At 37.3% G+C, this 22,430-nt stretch overlaps 1 protein-coding gene across 2 annotated transcripts in view; it reads left to right on the top strand.

Moving 5' to 3' along the window:
* The window catches only part of col8a2 (collagen, type VIII, alpha 2), a 107,589-nt gene that overhangs the window by 22,406 nt on the left and 62,753 nt on the right, over positions 1-22,430 (top strand). The window contains exon 1 of one of the 2 annotated variants that reach the window (XM_079877816.1): positions 21,805-21,870. The exons of the other annotated variant lie outside the window; for it this stretch is intronic. The gene's annotated coding sequence lies outside the window, so the exon portion shown is untranslated. Of the gene's footprint in view, positions 1-21,804; positions 21,871-22,430 lie in introns of those variants that run through there. 2 annotated transcript variants of the gene reach the window in all.

Raw genomic sequence — 22,430 nt, forward strand, 5'->3', positions numbered from 1 at the left:
TTAATTTGATGATTTTTAACCATTCAAGCGCAAGAAGACTCAATGCTTCAGTATCGCGTACTGTTTGCTGTGCTGTGCACACATCCAAAGCACATGCACCCACCTCTCATAAAGTGTGTGCATACTGAATTGAGCTCTCTTTTGCATGTTCTTGCTCTTGAACAGACAAATACACAACATTATGCCAAAATATCCTAGTAAAACACAGTCGGTTGTGTCTTAAGTGAACAATTATTTGAGAAAGAAAACGCGTGTGTGTAACAGTATATTGGATCGTTGCATTTGGTCTTAAAATGACAGCAGCATAATGAACCTGTTGCCGTCTGTGTCCTTAATTTTAAGACAAGCTCACTCTACACAACTTTTGGCTGGATTTTGCTGTCACAGACAGATTTCCAAGGTCTGCGACACAACCCCGAGATTGCGGCCAAAGCGGTGGCCTGTCGCAAGCAGTCACAGACGCTACAATATTTTCAAACCTGTTTGATATTATCACCACATGATTTTGTAGTGTGTGCAATGCAACGACAAGGTGGAACTAATCCAGCCAATCACAGTGCAGATGGTATAAATGATTATAAATAAATAAGTCGTTTTTTTCCACTGTTGGTCAGGGCTGCCTCTTGACCAAATGTCTTGTAGATTGTACACCTCGTCAGCATTGTTTTGTGTAGTATACAGTACGTGCTGCTATGACAAGAAACCTTGTGTAGTGTGAGCATAGTCTTACAGTCCTGTAGTGCGAGCTTGCCCTTAATCAAAGAACAAAAGAAAAAGAAAATCACACACTGATCTTGACTGAATATCTTTGTTACTTAAGAATTCATCTATATTTTAGTTATTAAAAGAACTTCACAGTGTTATTTTACATTTGATTACTCTGTTCAGTTGTATTTATTTGTGCAATTGCTAATTTCTTTATTTGTCCTTATTTTATTACTGACTGTTTACTTGTCTTTAATAATGTTTGAAATTTATATTAGTTAGTCTAGTTGTTTTTGCTGTGATGTTTTTGTTAAAGATAATTGTTCTTTAGGCTGCTGATTTTTTTTTTCATGGTATTCAGCTGCCAAAAATGTTTTTTTGCAAAAAGACAGAATAAATGTGTTTGATATCTAAATCCTTATTGGAATCAAAAGAATCGATAAGAATCATAATCGCTAAGCAGAATCACTAAAATTCAAACGATACCCAATTCTGCATAAGAACATTGAAATATACAGTAGACTAGTTTTTTTTTTTTTTATCACCATGTCCCCTTATGGCCTCCGTATTTACACCACTAATACTGTACACTGTGTCTAGTAACATAGATTATTACATAACGATGCATAGTACAATATATGTCATATAATAATCCAACTTCATGTTTGACCTTTTTTATTAACAGAAACATGATAGTGAAGAAATTGAACAATGAGAAGACCTCGGAGGGTATATGAAAATGTCACAAGCCGAATTCGAGCTTGGTTCTCCAATCATAAAACATGTATAGGTTATACATTTTCACCTAATGTGACCTGGTGAGTTCAGCCACAATGCAAGATTCTCTGATATGACTCTCTTCACCATATGCTACATATGTGGTTTGTTCTCTGGCTAGTTGGCTATGATTTCTTCCATGGTGCGAAAGACTAATACACTGCCATACCACTTTAAAGGTTCGAGTCTGAAACCAAAAACCTTTAGTATAAATTAAGATGCCAAATGTCATTCATCGTGTCTTTGATCAGCCGTTTCGATTGTTTTCCACTCCTTTACCTCACAAATTCCTGTTGTTCGAGTGCCATCAGTGTCTCCTTTAATATTACAGAGAACACCAGCTCTTATCCCAGTAGCACACAGCAGGCTCACACATTTGGAATTATTTAGTTCTTCAGTTTTTCTCATGACTAGAAAGATCTCATCTCATCTCATCTCCCTCTCCTCCTCCTTTAATGGACATGGAACAAGAATGTGACAGGTTTCTGAGAATGACCATTTTCTGTCAATCATCTTCATAATGCATAAAGGAATAGTTCACCCAAAAAGGAAAATTCCCATCATTTACTCACCCCCATGTCATTCTAAACCTGTATGAAAAAATATTTTGAAGAATCTTTCAGTATTTTTGTCCAGTGAAAGTCAGTAAAGTCCAAAATTAGACAATGAGAAAAAAAAACAAAGAATAAAGAAAGTCATACAGGTTTACTAAATGATAAAATTAAAATTTTTGAGTTAACTATAGCTTTAAATTCATAATAGTCTTAAAGGGGTCATATAATGTCATTTTTGTACAAGCTAATATGATTCTTTAGGGTCTAAATGAAAAGTTTGTAATATACTTTAATTAAAAATTCTCATTAGTATTGTAAGAAAACACTCATTTTACCTGGTCAAAACCAGCTCTGTTTTCAGCACGCCGTTTGAGTGCATGTGTCTTTAAATGATAATGAGCTTTGCTCACCCCGCCCCTCTGTTCTGTGCGTACACCGTTTGAAACACAATAACCATAACGCATTGTTTATTATAAACATGGGATTATGAATTATATTGAGAACGTCATACATAGAAAACATGCCGTAATGTACCTGAGTGTAAAAATAGCCGCATTCATCGTGAAGCGTGCAAGCAAGCGATTTGCAAAGATTAATATAAAGATTAATATAAAGGTTAATAAAACGTTACACTCACTCACTTCTTCTGGAGGTGCAGCAGGAACACGAATAGTTGGTAACGTACCGATCCTTTTTTCAGGAGCAGCTTCTTAGTAAAACCAGCTTTATACTGACCCTCGTTTGTAAAGCAGTCTGGTGAAATGATTCGCGCAAACATGAAAGCATTGGTTGATCGTGAGGAATTCCCTTCGAAAACAAACTCAGCCACTGCGTCTTCAGCTGTACGGATTTAGGAACATCAAAATGACTGCTGTGTTCGTTATTACACCCAAGAACACCACAATCGCTTAGACGCCATTCTGCTCAGTGCTCCAGCTATCAGCAATGAACGCGCCGGTTGGCGCGGGCTATGATTGACAGCTCGCTCACGAAGGCGGGTCTGTGTTGAAACGCTGCTGTCAATCAACCATTGTGGGAGGGGCATCGATTTTGTGACGTCACAAAATCGAACAGCTTGATTCAGGAGAGGGGGAAACATATAAGAAGATTTTTAAAAAACCACTGGATGGATTTTTATAATTTTATGATGGTTGTGTACAGGCACTGCCAACACACATTTCAGTACAATCAACTTGTAAAAGTGCATGTACCATTATATGACCCCTTTAAAGTTCAATTTTTTTTTTTTTTTTTTTTATATATTATCCTCATAAGAATTTCGCACTTACACACCAGCGTTCCATTTCCATGCGTATGTGAACGTCTCTGGCAAAGCACACCTCTGTTTGTCTGTGTCTTTGCGTGTGTGTGTGTGTGTGTGTGTGTGTGTGTGTGTGTGTGTGTGTGTGGTCCGACCAGACCAAAACATGTGGACACAGTTAGAGGTGGATTATTTTCAATTGTTGAATGATCAAAAGTATCTCAGAACGTAGTTCACCGCGCTTTTCAGACGCGAATGGATTCTGATGGCATTCCCTGGATTTTTGGGAAGCGGGGCCGGTGTTTCCGTATTTCACGGATCTCAATGGTGTGACAAACGCAATCTTCACTGGAATTCCTGGCAGGGAGATCAGAGAATGTGATTTATTGGGATGTACTTTCTGTATCATCAGGAAGGCGGGAGAAGCAGCAGAGGCAGCCCCCTTTGATGGTGCGTGCGGGGAGTGGGGGTCTGGAGCGCTCCTTAGCCTTGATTCAGCAAAGTTGATCCCTCTGGGGTTTGGACAGGCTGAAGCACGTGCCCCGTGTCACTGAGGTTAATATATTACCCTTAAGCGTTAAATGCTCTGTTTAACATTAGCATTGTGTTACTGTTAACCTCTCCTGTGTTCTTCTGCGGTACACCAGAGAAAATGTAGTATACATTGTTGCTGGAAGCCTTTTTCATCCCATCAAAACTACTTGCTGTTGTTTAAAGGCTTTATTTTGTTCTTGATTTAACAATAATTCCTTCATGGCTTCCTCTCGAGTTCAAGCTTCCATTGAATTCTTAGAGCCAACTCAATTTCATCTATAAACCTATGTCCAAGAAAACACAGCCAGTTTTGCCCCTTTTTTACAGTAATTTTTATTCATCTGATGTATTGTGTTATGTGTGGTTTGTCAAAAAGCAATTTACAACAGCTACCACAATGACTGAAATGAAGACTCTAAATGTAATGTTTTTAATCGATTTTTTTTCTGTTCTCTATGGACGCCTGATTTCGTCAGTTTCCATAAAAAATAAAACAAATGTGAAATATGGTATAAGAAATAAAGTTCAATTCACATTAATTTGTATAGCGCTTTTCACAATACATATTGTTTCAAAGTAGCTTTATAGAAAATGCATGTTTCTACATTTTGCAGTTTTGAATGTTATTTCAGAGTTGGCGTCATCTCCTCGCAGGGGTTGGCGGAGATGGTCGGCCCTGGCAGCTTTTAGAGCCTTTTTATAGCGGGACATACTGTCTTTTTCCGTGCGATTCTAGCCGTTTAATCAAGTTAATTTGTGTGTTTTGGTACCCTGAGACAGATCAGGCAGTTTACTTGTGAATCTATCTTTATAGGATAATTGTTCTACCTGGCTGATAATGCGGAGCGATATGGCAAATGTCAGAAGTACACAGTATGCATGTTACAATGTAGTGATCAGTGATTTCATCACTTTGCGGTAGAATAGGCAAATACAGTAAGACGATAACAGTAAGATCGATTCCATGCGATACAGTTAAATGTATGATTAAAACGATGAGTGTGTCTGGTGATGTTTTGCTTGACCCCAAAGGAGTTTGGGGTCTGTAAACACAACTCCTAACGCATCATTTGTATGATCTATTATTGACCAATAGGTTGAGGAGAAAGTTACATTGCAAGAGATAAAAGCTGCATTGTCACAATTTTGAGAAACAAAGTTGCAATTTTCAGAGTTGTGGCGTTGCATTTACGGGAAATAGATTCACAGTTCTGACATATAAAGTCACTATTATTTTCAAAATATACTTCTGTTTTTTATATGCATTAGACAATTCTCTCCAAAGACTCTCCTACTCGTTACTGTACTTATTTACCAGTATAAAGCTGCTTGGTTTGGACGTGACCTCTGAGTAAACAGTGATTCATGCATTGTTTTTCCCATTCAGGGAATGTTTTTCATGCAAATTTCATTCAAGTTTTGCTAATGTGACCACATCCACTCACTGTAAGAAGTATGTGCAGTTGTTGTTACCCTAAATGTGAAGTTTGTCATTTCTTTTCCATTAGATGCACAAAATAAACTAGCAAAATCTCCCCATCTGCCATTGGTCAGTAAAACAGGTAGCCCTGCCCCAAACTCACACCATTGGTTCAGCTAGTGTCATTATGTCTAACTCAGTCTGGCCCCTCAAACACACAATCCAATTCTGTTTAGTGCCGCCAGTGGTGCACAACACACTTTACTTTAAAGCAAGTTATTTTTACTTGATCCAAACCTTATAATATAATTTTTGTTGGTGAAACCGACAATTCCTATAGCTCAGACAGTAGAGCATGGTGCTAGCAACACAAAGCTTAAAGGTCCCAGGGAATGAATATACTGACAAAATGTATATCTTGAATGCAATGTAAGATGCTTTGGTTAAAAGCATCTGCTGAAAGTAATAATCAGGTTGATTCAGTCAGATTTTTTTTAAATGGACAAGTTTTGCTTGCTTGCTATGTCCCGCCTCACCCGCTATTAATTCACTATACATCATATACACTTTCACTTTGAGGAGTGCCATTCCGACAGTGCATATGCGCTTCAGATGATCGATGCAATCAATCACAGTCCTAATCGCAATAAAGCATATTCCTAAAATGGAAATGTTGTTCTTCCAATTTTTTTAATTCTGCATGTACTCACACTCATGTTGTTTAAAAGTCTGTGTTTACTTACAGTATGCGCATCTTTGTAAATCTGTTCATCATATAAAGCCATCATGTCTCTTCATAAGACTTCGATTTGGATTAGACCACTCAATTGATTATTTTTACATTGCATTTATGATTTTTTAAGTTTTAGAGCAATGGACTTTAAATGGAAGGACAGAAATCTCTCAGGTTTCATAAAACAAAGTTTCTTCATTTGTGTTTGGAAGTTAAACGAAAATCTTAGAGGTTTGAAATGACATGAGGGTGAGTACATGATGACAGAATTTGCATTTTGAGTGAATTATACCTTATAAACACAGTAAGCTGAGCCTTGGATAAAACTAATCGTGAATTATATTGTTTATATCAACAATTCATAACGCCGCATTTTTATATCGCGATACCTTGACATAACAATGTATCGTTACACCCCTTGAAGGAAACCATATTTTTTAAGGGCCTCTCATGCACACACTTTGGAACATTACTATGACCCTGCTTGCTCCCGTTCAGAGAACGCTAATGAGAGAACCTTTAAGGCCAGCCATTGTGGGCTCTGAATTTGAGTTTGAACTCTTGCCATTCTCACCACAAAAGCCTGAGCCAAGTAATTCTGATTCTTTTCTGGCAATCCTGATACTGAAATTTTCCCTTCTTCTCCCATAGTCTCTTTCTATTGATTTCAGTGTTCCTCTTGTTGTTTTACTAACGTGACTCCAGAGACCTAAAGTGTTTGCTCTGCTCTAAGACAGTGTAGAATCAAGTTTTCTGAAATGCTGGTTTGTGGAGGTTTTTGAGTTGATCCATTAGGATCTGAAGGATCAGATACTACTTCACTACTTTGCATGTGTTTGGTGGTCATAATGTACAGAGCCCTGCATATGACGTGAGTGAAAAAAATCAAGAACATGGCCACATTGTACTATTCATTTCATCCCTTAATAAGATGTGGGAACGAATATTTAATTAATATACACAATATCTATTTTTTCTTCTACATCATGTGCGAAGCTCCATATAATGCAATGATTTTTTGTTGTGACATGTTTATTGAATTTTATTCGGACCACAATGGCATCTAATTAGTCAATGAAAATAAGACTTTAGCATGTCAAATAAAACCAAAAATAAATAAAAAATGTTAACATTTTTATATATTCATTTAAAAATGTACCAACATTACAAAAAATACAAGTTAAAACTGTTTAAATGTTTCTGTTGTTGAAAATCTGAGCTCCTGAAATAATGTATATGTGTTATAGTGTGTTGTTATGAAAATGTGATTTATGTATTTGCCTCATTTTGTGCATGTGTAAGCTGTAATTTAAAGCTTATATTGTATTCTGTATCTAATATAGTATGTGTTTGGTAAGTTAATTAACAGGCTAGCAAAGTGCATCAGTTTACCGGTGTTCGTTCACTCTTTCGCTTCAACTCAAGCAAGTCGCTCAAGCAAAAATTCTGTATTGATTTTTCTTATTATAAAACATTATTATTTAGTGCATTGTTAATGTATTGCAGTGTTATTTTTTTCTCATCAACAGTATTTTTTTATTGTTACTGCTGACAAGGTCAAAAATATCTCTTGCTAAAATTTTCATTATGATTTCATTGAGCACATAAACACTAAATTTTGACAGGATGAGATAACCAGTGCCGAGAAGAGGACATAGCAACATAAATGGATGGCCAGTTCAAAAGAAGGGGATCCATCTGTGTAAACAACACCTCGTTGAGGGGAGTTATTAATTAACCTCAGTCATTTGCCATGGATTTATCTGATCCCCCTCCCTCCATCTGACTCCAGCTGACTGAAGGCATTCAGTGTGGTAAAAACCGCATGGACGAATGCCCTGTCTACAGAGGGCCCTAGACCAAGTTGACCATAAATCTCTCTGACGCCCACTTACAGCGTAGACTTCTCGCCACAACCACCAGCCGCCCCCGCCCGTGTCTATGAAGAGAAAGAGAGGGCCAATGTGGTTACAATTTATTATTTCATCAACATACTGTCAAGCAAGAACTTGCGCCTTTTTATCCATTCCCTGTAAAGTTTGGGAAAGAGAGGTTCATCTTTTTTTCTGCCTTTAAGAATGTCAGCAATGCTTCCCAAGAATCCCATATTGTTGACTTTGGTGTAGGATGAAAGGTCCAGCTTCTCTGTTCTCTCTGTAGATCTTAAATGCGATTAGATGGCCTCAACATGATCAGATGTACAGAGGCTAGAACAGATTATGTGCTTCTATGCTTCTGTTATTTTGAGGACATGGTTTGCAAATAAGAAAAGAGAGAATGTAGAGTGAGGTATATGCTTTTTGCCCAAGGGGAGCAAAAGTTCATCCTTGAATTGAACGTCGCTTCGTTGATCAAATCTTTACACACATGAGATCCATCCTGTCTCAGACAGGTGTAGTTTATTCTTTCAAGGTGTTGTTTCTTACTACTTTTGAAACTCTCTACTAAGTCACAAATATCTGTTTGGTTCTGCTATAAATATTTTAAAGGCATGGCTCTCCTGAAAATGAAAATTCTGTCATCGTTTACTCACCGTTGTGTTGTTCCAAACCTGTATGACTTTCTTAATCGTGACCAGAAAACAGTAGCCTGGTAATACCAAACTCTGCTACTTCGCTTTGCTTTGTAGACAAGAGTCTGGCATGGCATAATTGAAAAGCGTTTTCTTTCTCGCGGGGGGGAGCTTGTCTGAAGTTTAAAATCATTGGTTACCCGTAAGCCAATCACATAACGTTTGGTTATGGCGTGTGTTATGTGCATGCTCAGCCGCATCTAACTTCCACTGTAAACACATGTATGATGTGAAAACAAAACTATCGAGTGAAATACCGGAGTGAACATGGCTGTGAACGACTTTTACAGATTATGTGAAGTAAATCTACGCATCCACGGTACAATCAGCATCTACGTCACGGCTCTCAGCCCGCCCTCTGTTCGTTGATTGGCCGGCTGTTTTGAGGCCGGAGGAAAACGGGGAAAATGGACGCTATCTCAGACTGGGCAGTACAGAAGCGAAATGAAATTGAGCGGAAGTACGAAGTCTGACGTAGTCAGGATAAGAAAACAGTGGGTTGAAGTCAGAAATCGGTAGCTGTGGTTTTGTGAACCATGAGTAATTACAAAGTTTTGACTCAACAGACCGAATCAGTCATAAATCAGATATTATTACTTCTTTGATTGACTTTTATGGTGCCTTTTTTAGTCAATTTGGATAAAAGTTTTCATTCATTTGAAGTCGGCATAAGACATAAGTTGCGATAGTCTTTTCTTCCCCCACATATCCAAGTGAAACGGCTTCTTGAGCAAGAGGAAAATGTAGGGCGGGACTGATTTTATCCTTTGGGAATTGATTGGATCGTTGGATCATTGTGGTTTGCTATTGCTGCTATCTTATGTGAGGTTGTCACAGGTTGACCTGCCCTTGCGCCAGTAAACACATCATCAGAGAAGGGAAGAGATGTCGCTACAGTTATTTTGAATAAATGGCGGGTTCAGACTACCGGTACACACATTTTTGTCTGTTACGATAGTCATTGTGTCAGATTATGTAATTTTGACTCGTAAATGTCATGGACAAAAGAAACGTCAGACTACACGTTGCTTCCCCACCAATCATCGTTTGCCGTCTTTAACGAAATGCATGATATTATCGATAAAGCAGAACTAGTGACTGACTTCCGGAAACAAGAGCGTGAAACAAACAATAGCTACTGAAATGGCGAAGGAGAATATAATGAATGATTTTCTAGCTTAATGCTAATTCCAGTACTCTCCAGGTTGCTGAAGCGCCTCCACTATCGTTTGCCAGCATTTATCTTTTTTCACTCCCTCTAGGAAACATCATAAAGGCAGGAAGATTGTTGCCATCGCTCTATGAACCTTTCCGCCATTTCACAATTCCACCTAGCAGCACCAATACCATCTTCTTGCTTTCGTTTCGCCATGTTTGAAAGCTATGTACAGAAGAGCTTCTGTGCTCCTATTGGTCAATGTCACGACGTTGTGAAGCGTCGCTGCGTCGGTTGTCGTCCACTATGACACACTATATATGATAAAACGATCGATTCTTGCATCCTGATACCCATTGTCGATTACCATCACGACGCCATACATCAAATAGATTGTGACAAAACCGGGTTGATATTGTGTAGTCTGAACCCAGCATAAAAATGACGACGGCATGTGAATTTTTAAAAAAATGAAGATAAATCATTTATAATAAATTATAATTAAAAATCTTTTTTTTTTTAAGAATTGTTAGTTTTGATTTCATGGTGACTTTAAAGAACAGAATGGTAAATAATGACAGACATGAGGGTAAATAATGACAGAATTTTAATTCTGTTGCAACTATTTCCTTAATTGATTTTCCTTAATTTTTTATGAAAGTTTAATTTTCTAGGGATGTTTCAAACTAATTTTCCATGAGAAGTACACCTCCAATACAAATAGACTGACTGACTGCCTTTTGCCAATATTAACATGCAAAATGAGCAGGAGAAATTCAAAGGCACTATTGTTTCATGTTCCATCTTTCTTCTTCTTCTTCTTCTTCTTCTTCTTGCAGTAATGAAATTTTTCTTTTAGAAAAACACAACAGCAGAGTCTGAGGCATGTGGAGATGCTACCTTTTCTCCAAGCAAGCTAGGCCCACCCAGAATGCTTTGACATGGAAGCTTCTGCCACCATTAATGGAGACAGATATGTTACATTCTGAAGTATTTAGCTCAACCCACCTGCTCTCACTAAGAAAATAAAGCTTGGGAGAATTCCCTTCTCTGGATAAATGGGCCATTGAAGACTTGATGTATTATTTGTGTTTAAAAAGAAAGAAAAAGGATACATTTCACCATTTGATTCTACTGTAAATTAATAGTGGTGGGCTGTTGGAATAGCATCCTCCTTATGTTGCTAAAAGCATTTATATGATCAGAGGTCTGATCTGGTTGGCTTTCAGCTGTTATTCTAACAGTCTATCTCTGCTAGTATCAGCGGTGTTCAGCTTTGAATGTGAACCATTAGGCATGAGTATCGTGGTAATTTAGTAATAAAATTACATTATAAGTGATTCTTACTGAGAGAACTGAAAACGGACCTCACAGTGGTTCACAAGTTATGTGAAGATTTTATGATCAAACCATTTTTCTTTTCCTAATGCGGTCTGATATTTGGCTTACATGCAAATCCAGTCTGAGCAAGGCAAACTACAGATTCTCATTACTAACATTATTCTCTTGAATGAGGTTAATTAAATTTCTTGCTGTGAATACCAAGCGTCCCTCTACGTTTTAATTGGGGAGTCATTTCTACCAGGTGGGGGTTGAGGTTTAGCCATTGGAAAACCGGATAAGGGATGTTTCATTAGAGGCCTATAGCGATGGGTCAAACCAAAGTGGGCACAAACTGAAGGGGTATATATCAATATGGCCATTGTTGCAGAGGGCGTAACAGTCTGTGACCCTAGTGCTGGATTTCACACCCCCTCCAGAGCGTTCACACACAGCTTGGCGTCTTAGCCACTGTACCAGGAGATTGAGAGCATGTCAAATGGCTCTTATCAGCTGAGAATCAGAGACAAATAATAAGATCTCTTGCTGCTCCTGCAGTGGTTTCATTAACATTTGTTTGACTTTGCTGGAATCTGCCTCTTCCTCAGATTTTCATTTTTATGCTTGTTGATTCTGAGGTCTACCGTTGGAAGCACATTTAAGTAATCATCATGGGTTTTGCTCGTTTGTTTGGATTTTAAATGTGATCTATTTTCATATTCATGAGATTGATAAAGGATAATCCTAAATTAAATGTCTACTTGCATTGGCTATGTGAGGAAAAATCTGAAATCGTGTATTCTATAAAATGTAAGATGAGTCGTCATACAAGATAAAGAGGGTCCTGCTTTGAGATTTGATGTTCAAGCATTCATGTTGGTTTTTGTTAGAGAATAATGTGTCAGAGAATAACCATGACACATAGTAAAGAATGATGAACAAAAGAAATGTATAACCATACAAGCCACCACAAAGTCTAGTATTTACATGGTGAGTGGTAATTGGCTACATCAGTGTTTTAATTCATTGAGAAGTGGTTTTCACATATGAATGAACAAGTGAAGGACGTGTTTCACCCCATATTTGACAATGTTGTACATATTTAGACTGTTTTGAAAGACAGGCAGACAAAGTCAGGCAGCTTTGTCTGCCAAAAAGCCTTGGGTCCACGTTTATACTTATTTTCATTTTGCAACAGAAATATACAGCTTGAATGTCTGCTAAAGTTTGCAGTCCTTCTGGAAAATCATCCATCCTTATTTTCCATGTGCTTACATTCCTTAATTTACAGCTTCACAATGAGGAATCACACATCATTACTGTCTCACTCACTTTATGTGTCACTTCATAGGCTACAGAGGTAAAATTAGCTTGCAAACAAAATAATACAGCATTAAAGGGATTGTTAACCCAAAAAAAATACAATTCTGTCACCATTTACTCACCCTTATGTTGTTCCAAAAACTGTATGACATCCAAAACATCTCATGTTTTTGCTGTCGTTGTTGTTGTTGGTCCGTGCAATGGAAGTCAATCCATGGTTGAATGGTTACCAACATTCTTCGAATCTTCTTTTTGTGTTCCACAGAAGAAAGAAAGTCATACAGGTTTGGAACGAAATGCAGTAAAGGATGATAGCATTTACATTTTTGAGTGAACTGTCCATTTAACAGCCGTTTGGTTTTAATTTGTTCTTTTGTTAAGAGGTGAATTATGAATTTTGTGACTAGCTCCATCAATCTGTGTTAAGCTGTGCTAGACTCAATTATAATTGCCAACAAAATGGTATAATCATTTTGCTATTCAGAATTATTAAGACAGAATGCTCATGTCGATAATTCATGAGTGGCGTTGAGTTCATTTTTCTGTGAATCATTCAGATGTGTCCAAATAGTTATCCTCATACCAAAGATCTTGAACAAATCAGTTCATGGTGCATTTTGATCATTCAGGCAGTTTACTCACCCATGCACGGAATTGTTTGAAGCAGCTTCTTTCAGGAAAAACAACAGGATTCTTCATAACTCAGAGAACAAAAGAGCACTAAATGAAGTGTATATTTCAGTGCAATCAAATGAAACTCTACCTGTAAATGCATCCTATAATTTGTCAGTGTTGAAGATGATCGTTATGAAGTACAACACCTGCATGTGCATCTTCGTAAAGCCTCTGTACTGCAAAAAGCATTTTCCAAACAAAAGCATCATATTAGTACAAAACACTTATAGTAGCTTGACAGTACAGCTTGACATTACATATAAGCTACTATGGTATTACCATGGTATTCTTTGATTTAAGTACTTGATAAATATGAAGTATATAGTTAAATATCAAGGTATTATGGTATTACCACCATGATATTACCATCTGCTACCATTACTGTACCATGATTCTGGCATAGCATGCTATATTTTGAAGGTCTTTGAATCGTCTCACGTTGCAAAATCTGTGAAATTCACTTATGATGTTAATGGGTAACAAGATAGTCCGAAATATTTGGACTGTATTTAGCAAATTTACATTAAAAGATGAAATGATGAAAATTAAGATTATTAATGAGTCTTTTGAACAAAACATATTGAATAAAGAAGAAGAATTAGTTATCCCTGTGTTAAATAGTTTGAGGTTTTAACAGAATATATGCTGGAATGGGCAGATGCATTCTTTCTGTTCTTTTTTTAGAGGATAAAAATTGCTCTTGAGGAAGATTAGAGTTGGCTTACCTTTTGCTTGCATGCATGCCTACCTCAGTAATTACAGCTAATGGATCTGTCAATCAAGGCAAGGACTGTTAATATAAAAGCTTGGTTATTGTACAGTTTCTCTATTTATTTAATTTTTAATTTTTTTACCAACCGGTTCTTGGCAGTTTTCACACACCCAATTCTGTTCAACTGAGTTTATATAGCACTTTCACAATACATATTGCTCCAAAGCAGCCTTTAACGTCAAAAAGAAGGGGAAGAAAGTCAAGCCAAAGGCAACAGTTGCAACTTGCAAGGGAAAAATCTCTGGTTTAGTAGGATCAGGAAGAAACCTTGAGAGGAACCAAATTTCAAATGAGCTTGCACATATTTAACCAATTGTTTAAAGGACAGATACAAACTTGCTATAGAATATTTGCAATAATAGTCATGTGTTAAAATTATTATTATTAAATAAATATAATAATTGGTGGTGTAGAGTCCACCCTGAACAACTGGATGTTTGTCAGACGACTTTATCAGAAGACCTGACTTGAAACCTTATGGAGTGTAAAAGATACTTGGGGTCATAAGACAATTTAGAGCTTTATATTTGATGAATGGTGTTTTATAATAGATTTGAAACCCAACAGGTTACCAGGTGATGAAATGGGCTTGACATGCTCAGTTTTTCCAAATTTGTATTTTAAATCAACTGAATCTTGTTTATGGAAAGTGTAGGGCATCTAGCAAATAGCTTATTATAATAATCTAGTCTTTACATTTTCTTTCTATTGGGCTCAATATCTTTGATGCGCATGCACGCAGAGGCACTAGTTCAAAACTTTCTTTTTTTACACAAATGATGGTTAAAGGGGCAGATTAGATTGATTAAGAAAGACTTTTATTCTCATGGTCGCTTGCACAGTTCTATATTATGACCTCAATTCACTTACTATATAGTGCATAATTTGTAAACTACATATTTCATTTACATCACATAACCAGCTCCATATTTAGTTGTTTTTTTTTCTAATGTAATAAACTTGCTCAATAGCTAACCTTGTGCAGCACTGCACTTTCGATGTGGAACTCTCGGGTATGAGTCTTGTGAAACATGAGTCACGATAAAAGAGCTCAAAGACTAAGCAAGCCTAAAATGGAATGGTTGCTTCAGCAAATGTGTTTCAGCTCATGTATGCTTTTGTTAACACCATCGATTACGTTTATGGTAGAGTTTTAACCTTTTAGCGCCATTCATCGGACATTTCGCTTTCGGACTACCATGATATTGTAATAAAACTTTGCCAGATTCATGTTCATCTCTTTCGGATAAATCTAATTGCTTTTAGCATCATTCACTGGACATTTCACTTTAAAAGTGTCATGAAACGTGCAAGAAGCAACGTAATATAATTTTGCAGAAATGTTGCCAATGGCTCATATTACAGATGAGCCTGCGTTGCTAAAGTGACATGACTGACTGAGGTGTAAGGTGCATTGTGCACAGACCTTACTTGTGGATAATGAAATTCATTGTCCATTATTTTCATAGTCAATTAACAATTTTATTGAGTTGTTGCGGCCGTATTAAAACCAGAACATGGTATAGGCCTGCATGTCCCAGTCCCTTCATTTCTAGGGTGCTCCTATTGCTGGAAAATATGTAATTGCGGTTGTAGAACAGAACAAGAGAATTTGAACAGAGAAAGAACTGCTCTCTGAATGTGAAGGGTAATTTTTAGCAGCCCTGTATGTTTTCCCAAAGCCAACTAACTCATGTAACATATCGCTGTGCTGCGGCTATGAGCGCATGAACATTTTTCATCTGAACATTAGCAGGCCAAAGTACACAAGACAATTACACTGCATTCAGTCTCTTTAGCTGTATACACAGAAAGCAAGAGGTTGAACATTTTCCACCCTTTAGAACACTCCCATCCTCCCGGTGTCAGCTGAAAAGCAAAATCATCTGTCCTTTTTTCCTGTTAAAAAAAAGATGTCTCTTCCTTGTTTTTCTTTCAGAATGTGAACACTCTAGGAAGAGATTAAGGAGACAGAAAATGACACAGGATGTGATTAGAAAAGATCTCCCGTTTATGATTTTGTATTAAAAGTTTGCCAACTATTTTCTCCATGGAAGGAATGTTGTTCTAACCAGTTCCATGTGAATGGTCTGGAGGGGAATGCAGTCCAATGGTTGGGCCATGGATTAGGTTTTAAAATGACTGGGAAAGAAGTATGTAGAATGAGGGGAAACATTATGGCTTTTTGTGTAATTTAGATGTGTTTAAGTTTAAGTGTTAAAGAATTAAAAATATTGCATAGAAATGTCAGCAGTGAAAGAATACCAAGGTATCCTGTTATGTTGCCTTATCTGAGGTCAAATATTATCCATATATTGGTATTTATTTAATCAGTATACTAATAAATTCTTCGAAGTGGCATTCAAGTTCATTCGGATGAGTTTAGCCAATGAAATGTCTTTCAAAATGGTTTATGAAAATCATTCTTTCAAGTCAAGGATATTGCTTACTTTACAAGTTATTTACACAGACTTGGCCAGATGAGCAGAGTACAGATAGATGCAGATGAAAGTGTTTGTTTGTGCTGGCATTTGGCTGTGTTAAATCTCTGTTTCTGGTTTTTATGGCTTTTGACATCAAAAAGACAACACAATCTCCCATATCTCTACTGCATGCCTTGCACAGGAGGTATGATAATAGCTAGAGTCTGTCAATTGGGTAAAGAATTAATGATGTTTTTACATACGGACTAAGAATTAGGACTGCCAACCCTTTGGACAGGGCAAAACAGAAATTTTGCCACATAAGAAAGCAGTAATGGCCAAAGCCTTTAAACAGCTAAATGTTTTTGGCTTTGCTTTGAAGTCAAATGGACAATGGACAATAGCTTACAGGAACTTTTACCTTTTTCACCCGCTTGATGACGCGTAGCCAGACCTTCAGACTGACGGCAGAAGGTTTGGACTTTATAGCATTCATTGGCCAAGGACCGCCCAGAGGTCAACCAATTACAGTTTGTTTTGTTTCGCATCATGTTTATGGTTGTGAAAATATAACGCCGATGTCCCTTCAATAACAGACCAGTGTGTTAAAACTCTTGGACATATTTTAAAGAGTCTATGTTGCGAACTTTACATACTTTTGAAAATCAAGCGATTAGTTGATCCTGATAAGCACTCATTGTCACTGTTGTAAACACAACAGCGTTCTTCTTCCATGGGGTTTGGCATCATGGCATCTTTGTTTCCAGGTGGACCGTTAAAGAACGCCTGTAGAATTCAACCAATCAGATGACGACTTAGAAAATCCTGAAGTGTTTCCTGTTAGGTGTGCCATATGCATCAGACTTTCAGCAAACGGGCCATGGGCATGACATGTGAGGCTGAGACTAGATGGATGTGTACCAGTCAGAATTCAATTAAGAATCGCTTTTAAATTCAAGTTTAATCCCTGAATTCAAATTGACTTTGATTTGGGACAGCAAAATGGATGCTATTTGAATTTGAAAAAGAAAAAAATGTTTTGATGCTATAGCTTTCGGTGGGGACTTTTGATGCCAGCGTTTGGTTCAGTTGGTAGGTGTCAAAGTGGTTTCCAAACTGCACCAGAGAACCAGCCACTGAATGAAAACCTTGAGTCCGCAGGAATATAGTTTGTATGTACTTCAGTACGGTTTGAAAATGGTTTGAAAACAATCCATCCTAATTCACAGAAGTGAACCGCTATTCATGACGTGTCATACTGTATAATTGGCATCTTTGAATGCTCCCAGTCACACTAATTATTGTATAAAGCGTTTCCCATAGCTGCTTGTCTCTGAATAAATGCCTTTGGAGAGCAGCTTGCATTCTTTGCATCTCTGGCAATGTATCCACTGCCATTTAAGTGTAAAGTTCCCTTCTCAATTGAATTCTGAATGGTACGCATTCCTGTCATCAATCAGGCAAAAAAGCTCCTGTAAGCTAATGTCCATTGTACTGTTAACACAGTGTTGGACTTCAAATCAAAGCCAAAAACATTGTGCTGTTTAAAGGCTTTTGTCATCTTTCTGATGTGATCAAATTTCCTTTTTGTCCTGTCCGAGGCGTAACTAGAAACTCAGCATAACAGTGGCCATCCAGAAGTTGGATTGGACACCCCTGCTCTTGATCAACAGGAAAAGAAACTGATGAGAAAATTAAAGGAATATTTCACCCAAAAATTCTGTCATCATTTACTCACTCTCATGCCACTTCAAACCTGCATGAAGTCTTTTTTCTCAGGAACACAAAATAAGATATTTTTAAGTATGTTAGTTACCAAACATTTGGTAAAAATGCTGAGACAATTCTAAAAATATCTTAGAAAGATTAGGTTTGGAACGACATGCAGGTGAGTAAATTACAAAATTAAAATTTTTGGGCAAACTATCACTTAAAGTTTTTTAAAAGCTAAACCATCCATATAGAAAGTCAGTTCTTAGAGGTTTTAGTATATTCAGTCGCTGGACAGCATTGACAATTCATAGGGAAAGATGGTCTGCTGCAAAACAGTTCTGAATTTTCACACTTATACAACTGCCAGTAGAAAAAGACTTATCATTGTGTTCTCTCAGTACATTCAGCTCATTGGTTTCAAAATGGTAATTTGAAAATCTAATTTAAGCAAAAAGGAATTTTTCACCAATCTAATTTCCTAGCTGAGGTCCTTTCAGGTTTGTCATAACCCATGCAGGTCTGCTCGGTTAACGCTGATGCTCTGTCAACGAACAAAAATAATATTATAAGAGTGCTTATACTGTTGTCGACCTGGTCATCATTGTTCCACCTATTCAATTGAGCCTAGATTCAATCAAAATGCCATTGTGAAACCTTATGTTTTCCTGGTAGACAATGGCCTATTTAATGTTCAGGAGAAGATATCTGAATTTGTTATTGCTCTTACTCATTCAAAGCTACAAGAACCTTCTTAGTCTCAAGGGCATGTACTGTAAACTTCTTAAATGATCAACAATTTTGACTTGGCACTTCTAATGTCAATCGGTGGTGGACAAGTTTAAAATGACCTTCATAACAATTTGCACACAGTGTAAATATTTGAATATACCATGGATTGACTATGTCTCCTCCCCTTTGTCTTCCAAGCTTTAATGCGGTTTTCTGAGAGATAATGTATACACATATATTCCTATCTCTGATTGACCCTATGCGAATGTGAGTTTTTATTAGCTTTCAGTGAGTTGAAATGGATGGTAAACCAGTTCTTCATAATGCCCACAGTATGAAGATTTGGGTGTGATGATCCATTTAACAAGACGACAATCCCCACACAAATAAAAATGTTCTTTTAATTAAATGCTAAACTTCAGATCCAGAGTTACATTTGTCTCTTCGTGAGACTCTATTAGCACCGCAGTTCACTCCGACTCGCCCAGAAAAAGCACACAAGTTTTGAGAAATCAAGAAAGAAAGAAAAAACGCGACATGAAATACAATCCATGTACTTTTTTCTCTGAGGTGAATATATCCGTTGTGTTCGTCGTAACAAGAAATTATTGCGTTCACCTCTGTCAACTGTCATTCTGACTGTCTCTGACAACCGGAGTTCAGGTCTGGATATATTCAGCTCAGGGAAGAAACACAGATACTTTTTTGTGATTTCTAGGCATTGTATTTGATGTCATGTTTTTATTACTCTTGATTTCTCGCATCTTGTTTGCTTTTTCTGGGCGAGTCGGAGTGAACTGCGGCGCTAATAGATTCTCACGAACACGCATGTTGTGCAGCCATGCACTGAAGACCATGGCCACGGTCAGGATTTTCATTAAATAATACAGTACACAACTTCATTTGTTTTTTTACCAAACCCTATCGTATACCCGAAGAACATGTAGGATATATTACACGTGTTGCATGATATCATTCTGTGATACTACATTTTTTAAAAAGCTTAATGTTGATTGCTCTTTTTTTTATTTATTATTTCTCCTTCTGTAGACTGAAAAAGAAAGCAATACTGCATTAGAACAACACCAGGGTGAGTAAAACATAATCATTTATTACTTTAGGCCTTGAATCTGTGATCCTTGTCTTTTATTCTTGTCTTTATGAAATTTCAAATGTCCTGGAAAATGAGTGAAGAGTGAAAATCCTGTATGAGTCTTGGTACAGTCTGTTCTGTGCATGGTTACTTGGTCAGAACACTTCTGGGTTCCTGGCGCCAAGATTGTCAGATGTTCTGCATACTGCCTGTTAATTAGCAGAGGTACAAGCCACAGATAAGATCGGGTTAACAGTCGAGGATATCCTGAAACCATCAATCAGAATCTTAACCATTCTAATCTTCCGTCCCATTGTCAAAAAGGTAGACACCAACATCAATGAAAAGACTGGCCTTTTAGTTTGGACAGCCAATATTAAAACCTTTTTTAGAAGCACTGTTTTGACTACTTAATTGTCTTGCTAATTACTCCTGGAGAAGGGCGAGGATTAATCAACAGTTCTCAGATTAAAAGTTGAAGTTCTTCATACTACTGTATTTAGAGGCTTCAAACCTGAAACCCGTTAAGTTTGTGGTGGACGTAGTGCTACACTGCCAAATACTTTTGGAGAGAAAACCACCCTGAAACAAACAAACATGGTCTACAAATGACTTTGTTTGTGGCTAGACAAGAATTTAACAAAAATCTGGTGATTTCTGTGCGTCACAGAACATGTAGTGTGGTTGAATTATATGAGTGACTACATTTTAATTTCATTTACAGTCATGCAAATATGTAGGTCTTTTTTTTTTTTTTTATGGAATTCCTTTACAGTTTTTGAAGATGCTCTCAATCATGCTTACAACTCAAAACTTGGAAACTGTAAATCTGATTTGTACTGTAGGTGCAACTTTGGAAAGTTTATGGTAACTGCAAACTGATTTGTTGATGCAGAGTTCTCCCTTTAAGGGCATTGCCTAAGTGACAAGCTGTTATACCCCTAAAGATAAAAATAAAAAAACTAATTCAGACAGTTTAGCTTCAGGATAATTTAGTTTTGGTTGACTAAAATGTTGATGTTAACAGTAATGATCTCTGTCTTTCATAGTAGGATACTGATGGGGGCACATCACATTATGAAGTACCTGTTTTTCTTCTAGGTGTCTTCATTTCTCTACAACATTCAACAAGAGTTAAAGCTATTGTTCTGATTCCATTGGGCACTAATTCGCTAAGTACCATGAGTCAGGCACTCCTAATTAAATCATGAACTCAAACCCTCAAATTAAGATGGATAACACTGCTGTACTCTACAGATGATGTGCTCATTTGGAAAACCACATCAAATTTCCAGATATTTCACCCAGCTTCTCAGCCTTGTAATGGTCACAGAAAGTCTGTTTGGGCTCATTTGTAAGTTTGCCACCTCCATGGGTGGTCTAAAGTTCATATTTTTAAGTTTGGTGTTTGCGCAACATTAGAGCGCTTTGTTTTTCTGGCATGTCTTTCGCTGCTCTCTAAAACGAGTAGACTGGTGGTGTTTTCTTTTGCACAGCTTTTTTCTGAGGAACAAATGTCTGTTTTCAAAAATGTTCTTTATAATGTCAGCCTCATTCTCCCCACATAAAATGCAGTCTGTTGGCATAGCCTTTACACATATGTTGACAGCACAGTATTTATTCAACTTTTTGACAGCCTGTTTCAAGTAGTGCACACATATATTTCTGTCTTAATTTTGCTTCCGTTTTTGTCTGTAAGATAAGTTTAGTTAAAGAATGCAAGCAGTTTTTCTGGGATTTCTGCTTTCAAACCGATTCTTTTTGCCTTTCTTGCTATTCTTGGCACATTATATTCTTTATAAACTGAGGTTATATTTCTCATTATGGACCAGCGTTGTTAGCATAAATGGCAGAGGAATGATTTTAGAGATTCTCCATCCCAGACAATATGAGAATAAAAAAATCTCTCTAAATTTGGTAAAATGACGTTAGTGGAAGCAGCTGTTTAGGGAGGGATTCCTGTTGTCATTGAGGCCAGGCCATGTTGACATGGTTTCTCAGGAAACTAGGTGAGACGGGGCACTTGGACGCTTGTTAAAGGGTCGTTACGGGATGATACTCTCAACCAGGGTCATGTACGATCCAAACCAGGACTTAGAAATTGACAGAGGTCAGTGTTTTTCCCAGTGAGTCAGTTGGGTGAATTGCATTGAGTGTATGATGAAGATTCATGCCATGCTTTTATTTACTGTCAAACAAAGTCTCAGTGGACACTGATGATGCGAAGAATGAACTGTAAGCACTTGCTTTTTCTTAACATCTGTTGCAGTTTTGTTGCAGTGATTTGTTCTGTAGATAATTTTCCATTTTGTTTTTACATTTTTGGTCGTTTTTGTTGTCTAGTCAGGGAGGTTAGAATGGGCATCACAATGGCTTGCATTATTGTTGAATGTTTTTCAAAAATGTTGCCCCCTTGTGTGCATAGTTCAAACCACAGTGCTGGTGCCTGCAATGTGCTTTTCTTCTGTCTTTTCCACTCTTGGAAGTTTGATCGCAAGCTGTAAAATAAAAGGCTGTGGCCCTTAAAATCCATCCATGTAAGGAATTTGGAATTATGCCTGGGGTTTTTAACTCAGGGAGTTTACGTTATTTATTCTAACATGATTGTTTGGGTTTTTGGATTTCGTTGCCCCTGCTGTGGAGGAAATTGCTCTCCCGCCTGCTGGTTTG

Source organism: Squalius cephalus (genome assembly GCF_949319135.1).
Source record: "Squalius cephalus genome assembly, chromosome: 8".
NCBI lineage: Eukaryota > Metazoa > Chordata > Actinopteri > Cypriniformes > Leuciscidae > Squalius > Squalius cephalus.